The 12589-nt window shown below is 34.0% G+C and overlaps 1 pseudogene; it reads left to right on the plus strand.

The window, feature by feature from the left end:
* The first annotated feature begins 1906 nt into the window (after window positions 1-1906).
* LOC120263085 lies at window positions 1907-11970 on the plus strand (annotated as a pseudogene).
* Window positions 11971-12589: the final 619 nt, after the last annotated feature.

Below are 12589 nucleotides of genomic sequence, written 5' to 3' on the forward strand. Positions count from 1 at the left end.
CCAAATATAATTTAAGATTAAAAATGGAAGTTTTGTCAATCAAAATTATCTTTCTTAATTTCGAAATCTTAATAATTATAAATATTTTTTTTTAATGTTATCAATTAGATCTTAAGTAGAAATCTATTTTTTTAATAATTAAATATATTTATCTAATACAAATTAAGGTGTTAAATATTAATTATTTTAGTTTAAAGATTATGCCATGCACTTCTAGGAAGTGATGAGGGTTCTATGTAAGTTTCCACTTATATATATATATATATATATATATTAATTATCTTCCAACTATAATTTAAGAGGATTTTTATTAAAAATACAACTACATTAGCAATTAAATTTATATTTTTTAATTTGCAAAACTAATAAATATGAAGTTTTTTTTATTTTTTGAGTTATCATTCGCATCTTATTAAAAATATATTTGTTCTTCTCAAAAAAATATAAATATATGTCTCCGGCTTAACATTGTCTTTCTTGTTCTCTCTCACAAGTTACTATCTTCAATCATCACCCTTTTCGATGAGCCTACTCATGCGGTCATCAATTAACATATGTTTCTTAATTATTTTGAAAAGATTAAAGATAATTTTTTTATATATTTCAACAATTAAAGAAATATTTTAGAATTTTTTTAAATGGTTTGGTTTTGTTTAATTAAGTAGATAATTAATTTGTTTATTTAATACTATAAACCCAAATTGAAAACTTTATTTTAACAACTACTACCTAATGTAGTAGATTGTTACTTGAATGGGGAATGAGCAAACCTAGATCGTACTATTTAAATATGTAGAAATATTGTAATACTATAATAAAAATTTTCATTTATTGCTTATTGGAACTCCTATGAGAAGATGTCATTTTTCTCTGCTTTAAAGTTTTATGGTAGGGGATCTATTAACTCAGTTTTATTCCTAAAAATAATCTTGCTTGGACAATGTTGGACTCTAATATTCTCATGTGACATTTAGCTGGGTTAATAAATCTATAAAGGGTTGATCAAACCACCTTAATTAGTGCACCAGTGTACCTGCTTGGATGTTGACAATCACTTGTAGGCAAAGCTTGATGCCTTTAGAAAAGAGAAAAAAAAAAAAAGAAAACTTTTAATTTGAACTAAACCAAAATAACATGAAGAAAAAATAGAATCAATTTGTGAATTTATTTTCAATTTGGTTTATTTAATTTTTTTTACGTGGTTGAACACACCTACTTCTGTGTATGAATGTCGCTTTAGACAGTAACGGAGTCTTTAAAATGTGAAAAAGTTGTGTTGAATTTTCTTTTGACCTTTTGAAATATTGATTATCACAAAAAAAATGTATACATTATTAAATGATGTATATATTTTTATGAATTTAAGACAACATGATGCATATGTAATTCCAAAGAAAAAACATAGCCAACTAGAAGCTTCTCAATCTCCACCCCCTTTTGCTAATGTTTTTAGCCATGGGGAACGCACCATAAGCCAGCTCAGAAGAATCCGATGAAACATTATTAGACTTTAAATCCAAACTAAGGCCGGTCGATATATCCTAAAACTTTAATTAATTATCAAATTCCTTTAATCTTAAATTTCTCGGGCGGTCATGAATTAATAGTTTTATGAATCTTTCCCTTTAGGACACATTGCTTATGACGCTACACTACTCTAATTAAAGGCAACACAACACGTTTAAAACTATCAGATCTCTATTAACAAGAACAAACTAATAGACATATCGCTACGTTTAAGGACACCTAGGCTTGTTCATGTTCAAAAACATCTATATATAATTGAAAATTTCCTCTCTTTTCTATTCAACCAACCTTGAAGATGAGGATATCCCTCATAATTGGTCTACCACTCTTCTCACTGTATTTTTGCATTTATTCCCCATGCAATGCAAGCAATAGTGAGATGGAGTACCTCAAGAAGATGATGAGGTCTCAGAGTTCTTCCTTAGGGTATGTTCTAGACATTAAGTGGAAGCATTTGAACTTGAGGAAGAGTTTATCTTTGCCAAATTGTACAAGTGAAAATGATGGATCGATGGAGGCTGATAAGGTGGACTCAATGCCTGGGTACCTAAACGGAATGCTTTCCGACCAGTATGCAAGATATGTTACAGTGGATGTGAAAGCTGGCCGAGCACTATTTTATAATTTCGTAGAATTGCCTCAAAATTCTTCGACAAAACCTTTGGTATTATGGCTCAATGGAGGTAAAATGGTCCTTAAACTTTTCAGATTAACTAGATAAAAATTTTGAGTGAAGTTCTTATTACAAAATATTAGTACGATGGGGATTGTGCTAATTTGTTTAGGATATTTTGATATTAGCTGGGATCTTGATTTGTTTTGGGTACATCTTCCTCATATTATTAATTTATGCTTCATATGTATATAGCTTATTAATTTATTATTTATATTTATCTTAAAAAAAGTATTAATTAGCCAAGACAATTTGTAAAGCATGTAAAAGCCAAACTCATTCTGCAGGGCCAGGCTGCTCTTCAATTGGTGGTGGAGCAATTGTCTAACTTGGGCCATTCAGAGTTAACAGTGATGGACGAACACTCTGTGCAAATGAATATGCGTGGAACAAATGTGACATTAATTCATCATTCTCAAAAATGTTCTTGTTTGTTTAGTTGTCCATTGTGTTTTGAATGTAGTGGCAAATGTCATCTTCTTGGAATCACCTACTGGTGTTGGATTCTCATATTCAAACATGACTTTAGATTATCAATCCACAGGAGATAAAAGAACAGTAGATGATGCCTACGCTTTTCTTATAACATGGCTTGAGAGATTCCCTCAGTACAAGGGCCATGATTTCTATATCACAGGAGAGAGATATGGTGGCCATTACGTGCCGGAGCTTGCAAACACCATCATTACAAACAATAAGAATACAAGAGGCATCATTATCAACCTCAATGGTGTTGCTGTAAGTAATTTTGACACTTGAGTCTTTAGTCTAATGTTTTGGTCTGAGAAGTGTCTGAGTGATCATGATCATCAATTCTTAGATTGGAAATAGATATTTTGATGCAATTATATATGAACACAAAGGCCACATTTGATTACCTCTGGACACATGCATTGAACTCTGATGAAACTCATGAAGCTGTTCAATCTGAATCCGACTTTGATACTAGGAATTACAGTATAGACTGTGAGAAAGCTCTGAACTCTAGCTACATGGAAATAAGAAATCTTGATAACTATGACATCTATGATCCTCTTTGCAATGATCCCTCCGAAGCAGAAACAAGCAGGATCACTAATGTGGTAAAATTAGTTTCTACGACATCGATTGTTCTCGAACCAAATAAACATACATCAAATTGATACCAGCTAGCTTGTGTGTCATTCGATGAAGGAAATTGATCCATACACTTGTTACTATGTGATTACATAACTCAATCTTCCTAAGGTGCAACAGAGTCTACATGCAAATGTTACGGGGTTGCCATATCCATGGAATACTTGCAGGTTGGTTAAATTTGTGCTGTTATAAGTTACAACCATGTTAGATTTTCTTATCTAAGTTAACTTATTTTTCTAACAGTGGACTTGTGAATGGGGGTAATTGGAAAGATGCACCAAAAACTATGCTGCCTAACATCAAAGAGCTTATATCAAGTGGCATTAGAGTATGGCTTCAAAGGTGAGTTGATGAGACTATCTTTAACACTGCTATAACTATTTTTAAACAAAACCTAAGGCAAGAGATTGATTCCTTGCAGTGGAGATGTGGATGCAGTTTGCTCCGTGACATCAACTTGATACTTTATTAGTATGTTAGATCTCACAATTAAAACCCCCTAGCGTGCATGGTATATCAATGATGAGGTAGGAGACATTCATTACCAAATTTATACTACCATGCAAATCATTATATATCATATATATGTCCACGCCCGTTGATTATTATAATGGTGCATGTTAACAAGTTGGAAGGTATGTGGTTATCTACCAAGGACTAACATTTGTCACAGTGAGGGGAGCAGGGCATCTAGTGCCAAGTCATCAACCTGAAAAAGCATTGATTATGATCACATCATTCCTTCAGGGAGATCTCCCACCTAATGCATAACGAGGATGCTCTATCTAATGCAAAATGTCTTCTTGACCTTTATTGTAGATCTTTACTCTTTTGGGGGGATTACTAATGAAGGATAATTTGAGCTTCTAAGTTACTTGATTTTTTGCAAATGTTTTTAAGAGAAATAAATGATGTTTGATTGGAAATTAGTGGAAGAAACCAAATAGATTAATTAACTCTTTGGTTTCCTTTTCTTCTTTCATTCCATTAATTAAATGCTTGTAGAGTCCCTGGTAGATCATGTTTATTGTATAAGAAATCACAAAAGATAAAATTTGAAACTTTATTCTTTTGGTATATGAGCAGATCCAGCTTTAAATCTTACATAATAATCAGATTAACATAAAGAACAAAATATTACTTGCAACAATCTTCTTCCTTGATGACATGACTTTGAACTGTCATAATTTTTAGAACTTGGTTGTCACATCTCGAACCCAACACGGTTGGACCCAGTGAGCTGACAAGCGGCCACAGACCCACAGGGCGTGAACCCATAAGTTTGCAAGGCCTTAGAACCTGATTTAGAGAAGATAAAAATAAACCAATGAAATTACAAAAGTATTTTACAACTTAATATTATACAATAATATAAAAAGATGAGTATTTTCAGAAAAAAGTTTGAGAAAATGACAACCCTAGTGCATCCATTTTAGCACTGGCTGAACATTAGCAAACTTAAGCACATTAACCATAGAGTCTAGTACTTGAAAAGATAGAAGAAGAAAGGCTGAGTAACTTAGTTACTCAATGAGTGGAGTGAAAATAGGTGGAAAACTTTTGAACACTTTCAAATACAGAAGAAGTTTATTCAAACCTTTCCAAAATATTAGTAAAAACCACAAGTAAATAAATGTTAGGCAAGAACCCATGTATAAATATGAATACGTAAACATAAGTTTCCAATGCACAACTTTGCAAACACTTCTCAATATCGCTATTAACTAAATACTAAATTCAGGAATACAAATCTTGGAAATATAGAAACTTTTAGACATGATTTCAAATAAAATGTCTCCAAATTTACTATTGATATCAAATGAGCGTTAATTATTACCGAACATTAATGCAATTCATATAATGTTTTCCTACTCCCAAGTTACACTTTCGCTTTCCTTTTAGCACCCTTTCTATATATTCGATGCTGCTCTGGGTGTTTTTGTTCCTGGATCAGGAATTTTTGGGCTCAAGTAATTTGGAGTGAATCCGAGGACAAAACGTGCAAGGAATGTAGAATACTTCTAAGTGTCCAAGCTAAGCATGGGCAGAGCACGGTCGTGTTTTGTCCCTATGATTTTCTCTGTCTGAATTTGCTTGGGTAGCTAATCAAGCAGGGGGTGCTTCCAGGACAAGCATAGTCAAGGCACAGTCATGTCTGACCCAGTGGTTTCCTCTGGAATCAAAGTGCCATTTGCTAGCAAGGAAAGCATGCCCAGGACGCTCCTTACATGGTCCTGCTCAATCAAAACATGGGTAGAGCACGATAGTGCTTCCTCCCCCTGAATATCCCTGGTTGACACTTAGTCGGTTCACTTAGAGCCTTTTAGGAGAGCACGGTCTAAGCACGACCATGCTTAGACCGTGTTGAGCCCAAAAAACACCCTTTTTAACTCCAGATTCTAGGGTTTGTCTTGATCTTTTGTTAGGGCATTTCCTTCACCACACCACCTAAGGGGATCAAGGTTGAGTTGGAGAATCAAGGGAAGTGGAGCTAACTCATCCATGAAGCTATTGAAGCACAATTGAGAGGAGTTTTGTAATGAGGGAGATCATGAATTCTTACCCTGATTCTTCCTTTCTTTCTTCACACTTGTATCAAATCATAAGGGGCTACCCATTCCACGGTGCCCCGGGATGTGAACTATGTTGTTCTTGACACTTGAATACTTGTTTTCTTTTTCCTCTGGAGTTTTAATGCGGTCTTGTGTTTAATATATTTTTTCATAACTTGATGTGCCTGAATCACGTAAATGCTTGGGTAAGACTTGATGTGTGTGGATTGCCGTAGTTGTGGTTACCTAGTGTAGTTGCAAAACTTGATGTGCTTAAAGCCCATAGTTACTTTAGGAGTCCTTGACGTATTTTTAAGCCATAGATGCAACATAGCTTTTGAGCACCTACAAGGATCTTAGAATGTACCATGACATGCACTAGATTCAAGTCAATATCTCGAGCATATAAGAATCGTCCCGAGGAATTGCTCTCTTGCTCTGAAAACTTGATCCTAGTCTTTCTGTCAGTGCTATACATTCCTTGTTTTCCTTATTTATCACTTTGTAATTCTTCAACCAACTCTGTGATTTGCTAGACATTAGAGGAGTAATTAGTACTAGAAGTCCAGTCCCTGTAGTTTGACAACCCTACACCTTAGGGGGTACCAATTTATTACTTGTAATGATCCGTGCACTTGTGGAGAGTACATCACATATACCAATCCTCTCCAATAACCAAGATGCAATAACACCAAAGTAAACTCACCAACTTTTCAATTTCACAAACCTAGGATTATTATCCATTCCAAATGTAGATATAGGGAAACTAAAGTCTTCTTTCACCAATCTAGCAATCTATAATAACAATTCAAACACACCTCATAAAAGCATATATACCCATTCCATTAACATTAATATAAAATCCTCACACAAACATCATCTCCAACAATACAATGCATAAACTCATATCATCATATTCTAAAAATCAATTGGTTATTGCTCACATTAAATACTCAAGATCATTTTATCAAACATCTTGCATGCAATGACCAACTTTCCACACATCACTTTTAGCATAATACATGAATACAACCCATTTACATAAGTCATTTTTCAAGTAATTTTGTTCCACCCAAAATGGGAAAATCAAACTCATTTAATACATGAGATCCACTGAATTCTTGCACGTAAATTACATTGAATCTAACTCCCAAAGGTCTTCAATTTTCATAAACCAAAACTAACATCAAGCATGGTGTTTGCTAAACCACATAAAATGAATCTTGACAAGTAGAATAATATTGAGCCAAAATATATAAATAAAACCTTGAATATAAAAAAAACCATTAAACAAATTCATGGAGATCTCCCAATTAAACTTGGTATGATACTCCAACAAGACAAAACAAGAGTTCCAACATCATCATGCAAAATCATCTCAAACGCAAACCAATACATCATACAAGAGTTAAAAGAAACCAACAAGGATTAGGTTAACCCTCTCACCTGAAATCTCTTCCTTCCCCCTTACTTCAAAGGATCTAGGAAGAAACCAAAAGAGGAAAAAGATGGAGACCAGATCTAGGTTAAGATCAACAATTGCATAAAAAAAATTAAGGAAAACCTAAGATTCACCTTCCCATAACCATCTAGAGTCAAGGATGGAGAAAGATCATAGGGCAAGGGTTTGCAACTCATGGATGTGAGATGGAGTTGGAGGAGACAAAAGGTTGATGTCCAAAAATTTTCTCGGGATGCTACAGTAACTAACATATACAGTAACATTTTCAATAGTAACAGGCTGTTACGGTAATGGGCCAAAAAACCGGATATAACAACTTGGCCAAGTTATTTGGGCTTTCTCTCAGCAAGTCTTTGTTCAAGATACCTGCGAAAAGATTTCATCTAAGATTATGGATCAAGAGGAGAAGATTTCATCAATAAGATATGCAAATCAAGACTGATTTGCATTTAAGAGTAAATATCTCCTTATATACAGAGATTCTAATTGATTATTTACTTTAATTGCATATTTACATAATTAATTAGAAATACCATGCATAGATATAAGCTTTTGTATATAAATAAAAATGTAAAGCTCAATTGAAGATACACCAAAGATCACGTATACAAATTAGTACACTTTTCCTCTGAAGTTCTCATGGTATTTGAGCTGGTATGAAATCCTTGTGAATTTTCTTTTGTCATTGTATAATTCCTTCTTTTTGATTATCCTTTAGAGGATCTATTTAAGTTTTAGACTTATCTTCTCTTAAGTTTGATGTGTTCAATCAAGAGTATGAATTGAAAATAGTATGAGTTCATATCTATCAAAATTAATTCAATGGAAGAAATTATGATGTTTTTTAGAATTTCACTTTCAAGTTTTTGTTGATAAAAGGCACTCTTTGCTATTCTTGATGGATCTCAAGAGGAAGAAAATGATGCAGAGGGAAAAATAATGGAGACCGAACCTCAGATTATTACTTGGGTATTGAATTCAGTTAATCCCGATATGCAGCATGCCTCAGGTCTTTCAAAACTGCTACTAAGATGTGGAAACATCATCAAGGAAATTATTCTCAAGTAGATTAACCTTGGGATTTTCAACTTGAATATGAAATAGCGGACATCATCCAAGTAAATAAAGATATATATATAGCTTTTATGTTGAAATACTGAAATTGTGCATACAATAATATATGATCTCATTGAGTATAAGTGACTATGAGAAAATCTAACTTGTAGTGGAAAATATTAGTGACAAATTTTATATGTGCCTTTAAATTTATATAAATAATAACAATTTTACATACATACCATGTATAAGTTTAATTAATTATGTGTTATTAATAATATATATCTAAGATTTTGTAAAATTGTTTTAATAAATTATTAAAGGAAAAATTATTTTTTAGTCCTTGAAAGTTTCAAAACATCCCGAAAAGTCCCTTCCTGACATTTGAATTTGACAGACAGTCCTCCTTTTTTAGTTTGCTGACGGTTTGGTCCCTGGGAAAGTTTGGGGCCCAGTCTTGTCAACTTTTCGGAAAATAGTAAGGTTGGCAGTTTTAACTTTATATGCTTCTTTAACCCAAGCTGCCTTCTTCTTCTTCCATCATCCTTTTTGTTGGTTTGTTTGTTTACATCTACGTAGGATCTATAGATTTGTCTCTTCCCCGTTGTTTTGGTTTTATTTTGCAGTCTTGTACTTTGAATATTTCTTTACTCGGAAGATAATTCATGTGAGCTTCTCCACACTTGGTTTGGTTTTATTTTTTGTGGTCATGCAATTGTTGGCCATGCTTTCTTCATGCATGTAGCCAATAGCTACCTTTTGCACAGTTGCGAGGTATAGGGGGTGGGCCGAGTCCTTTAGTTCATAGCGCTGACTCCTTGGGAGTCAATTCTAGATGAGATATGTCAAAGATGGGGGCTTGACATTGGCACTTTGAAAGTGAAGTTTGTCACACCCGATGAAAACCGAACTATTTGCCCCATTGATTCTGAAATTGACTTCAAGCGTATGTGCCAAATATATCAAATACTAAACAGCACTGCTGTTGACCTTATTGTTGATGCAGATGCAAATGCTGTAGAAATGCCATTGTGTTCTTCACTCCAGTCATAAATATCCTTTGTTTGCTTGATGTGTAGTTATTTTATTTCATTCTTCTGCATTATGTACTCATTTATAAATAATATTTCTTGTATAGTATATAGAGTCGACACTTATAGTATGCTATTTCCGGTTAATTTTTGGAGATATCATTTAACATTACCTATTTCAACTTAAATTTATCCGTTTCTACTTAAATATTTCTGTTCGCTTAAACTTTTTGCTACTCTGCTTAAATGGAAGAGCGCTCACTTTAGATGCGAGAGGCACGAGGTTCGATCCCCCTCATCTCCAACCATTATTTTATTTTATTATTATTATTTTTTAATTTTAATTCAACGAAACCCTTCTTTTATGTGAACATTATATATTTCCGCTTAAATTTACCCGTTTACGCTTAATAATTTATGTTTTCACTTAACATTATCCGATATCACTTAAACTCTTTTCGTCCTCCACTTAAGATTATCCTATTTCTCTTAAACTTATCCGATTTGGCTTAAAAGTTTTTGAGTTCACTTAAACTTCTTCGATTTCGCTTACACTTATGCTATTTCGCATAAAAGTTTCTGATTTCCGTTAAACTTGTTCGATTTAACTTAAATTTATCCGATTTCATTTAAAGTTGTCTGATTTCACTTAAACTTTATGTTACTCCTCTTAAATGATAGAAATTTGGTCATGTATTATTGTTCTAATCTTGCTTAATATGTACACTACAGCGATTCATTTTCGGAGAGTATGTCACTCAACCGGGGCACATCTCCACCCCATCAACAACCTGTGGGGGTTCTATCCATCTAGCATTTGTCAGAACATCATGAGATTGTTTCAATGGAAGTCGGTGATCAGTTTTCTGATAGTGAATATTTTAAGGATACACTTAAGAATTTTGCTATCAAACGCAATTTTAACTTTACGCAAGGATGTTCTCCACGGGAGTGAGGTGGCGAGCTATGATTTATTGATGTGGTACGCAAAGAAGGTGTAAGTGACAAACCCTGGTAGCGTTGCTATCGTAGAGAATGATGGTAGCGTATTCAAACGTGTGTTTTTTGCCTTCATAGCATGTGTCATTGTTTCAAGACAGGATGTAGGCCATTGTTGTACCTAGATGGAACTCACTTGCTCAATAAATATGGGGGCACTTTGTTAGGTGCAACGGGAAAAGATGGGAACGATGGTTTCTTTCATGTGGCATTTGCAATCGTAGATAATGAAATGGATGCGAACTAGACGTGGTTTTTGTCAAGGCTTAGAGATACTAAATACGATGATGACGAATGTGTGAAACTCATTACATTCATATATGATAAGTCCAAGTGCCTTATCAATACTTTCTCGAAGGTATTCCCTTTCTCATCGCATGCATATTGTTTGCACAACTTGGAAGCAAATTTCATGAAAGCAAATGTCAGACTTGGCAAGTCATTGAAAGAAAGGTACTGGTCTATATTATCGAGAATTATGTTTTCATGTACTGAAAAAGAATTCGATGACGCTGTTGCCGATCTGTTAAACACATCGGCGGATGCACATCATTGGTTGATGCAGAAATCCGATATGGCCCACTGGGCGAACTACATTTTCAAAGGTGAGAAATGGGGGAGATGTATTCAAATGTGGTGGAGTCGTTTAATGAATGGATAAAAGAGGCACACCACCTTCCCTATCACAAACATGGTAGACTTGATAAGGTATGCACGATTTCACTCACTTAATCCGTTGGATAGTTATTATATGTACATAACATTAATGTAGACCATGTTTCTTGCATTATCACTTAAATTTATTTGTTCCCGCTTAAATTTATTTGTTCCCGCTTAATCTGATTAGTTTCCATTTACATTTTTTCAACTATCTATTTAAGTTTTATTGTTTCTGCCTAAGATGCTATGTTACCGCTTAAGTTTAAGTTTTCTCCGGCTTAAGTTACATCGTTTACGATTAAATTATAGTGTTACCAATTAAGTTTTAATGTTTTCACTTGAGTTTAATTGTTTCCGCTTAATTTAAATCGTTTAGGATTAAATTATAGTCTTTCTGATTAAGTTTTAATTTTTTTTTTGCTTAAGTTTAATTATTTCCGCTTAAGTTCCATCGTTTACGAATAAATTATAGTGTTTCCGATTAAGTTTTAATTTTTCGGCTTAAGTTTTATTGTTTCCGATTACGTTTAATGTTTCTGCTTAATATTTCTCTACTTGTCTTATGTACAAAGATTTAAGCTGATGGGCATGTTGTGTCATCGACGTGAACAATCTCAAAGATGGGAGAGACGTCTATGTCCTGTCATAGATACAAAGATTGAGGAACTTGTTGAAGAGTCTCGCAACCTACTAGTCTGTTGTCCCGACAGTGACCATTTCAAAGTGGTTGACCAAAAGAACTACTGCATCAGTTTGAAGGCTCAGACATGCTCATGTCGTAGGTGGCAGGTATATGGCATTCCATGCAAACATGTATGTGCAGCAATACTTCAAACAGACACAATTATTCATCGATATGTCGATGACTACTTCACAGTGGACGCTTACTGACAAGCATATGCAGAAGCCATTTTCCCAGTACCAGATAATGACAAACCAAATGATATCAACCGCAAACTACTTATTCGCCCTCTAATCACTAAGAAACCAGTTGGTCGACCAAGACGGAAGCGTCTAGAGTCATATGCATCAATCGTTCACGAATTACGATGCAGTTATTGCCATGATGCTGGTCATAACCGTAGATCCTGTACTACATCGATAGCTAATTGACTACAAGATGTTATTTACATGTATCTTGCATGTTCAAAAAATATTTGCCACAACAAAAGCGGTAATGTAACGGATGATGTTAAGTGAAAACAACTAATTTTAATTAGTATGAACTAATGTTAAGTAGTATGAACGAAATTTAAGCAATATGTACTAATTTTAAGTAGTATGAACTAATTTTAACTAAGAACGGTTCTTTTTAAGTAAAAACGCATATATGTGCACGACAAACAACTCTTGTTCAAAGCATCATAGTGATAGACAAATAACTACATGCCCAATACTCAAAATAGAAGAAACGTCAAGTTAATGAAAATGTATTGTATGACATATCCTAACAGTTCTTTTGTTCTCTAGGAGTTCGATGACCACGGGCGATGCCATCCATCAATATGCG

This window comes from Dioscorea cayenensis, chromosome 6, assembly GCF_009730915.1.
Source record: "Dioscorea cayenensis subsp. rotundata cultivar TDr96_F1 chromosome 6, TDr96_F1_v2_PseudoChromosome.rev07_lg8_w22 25.fasta, whole genome shotgun sequence".
NCBI lineage: Eukaryota > Viridiplantae > Streptophyta > Magnoliopsida > Dioscoreales > Dioscoreaceae > Dioscorea > Dioscorea cayenensis.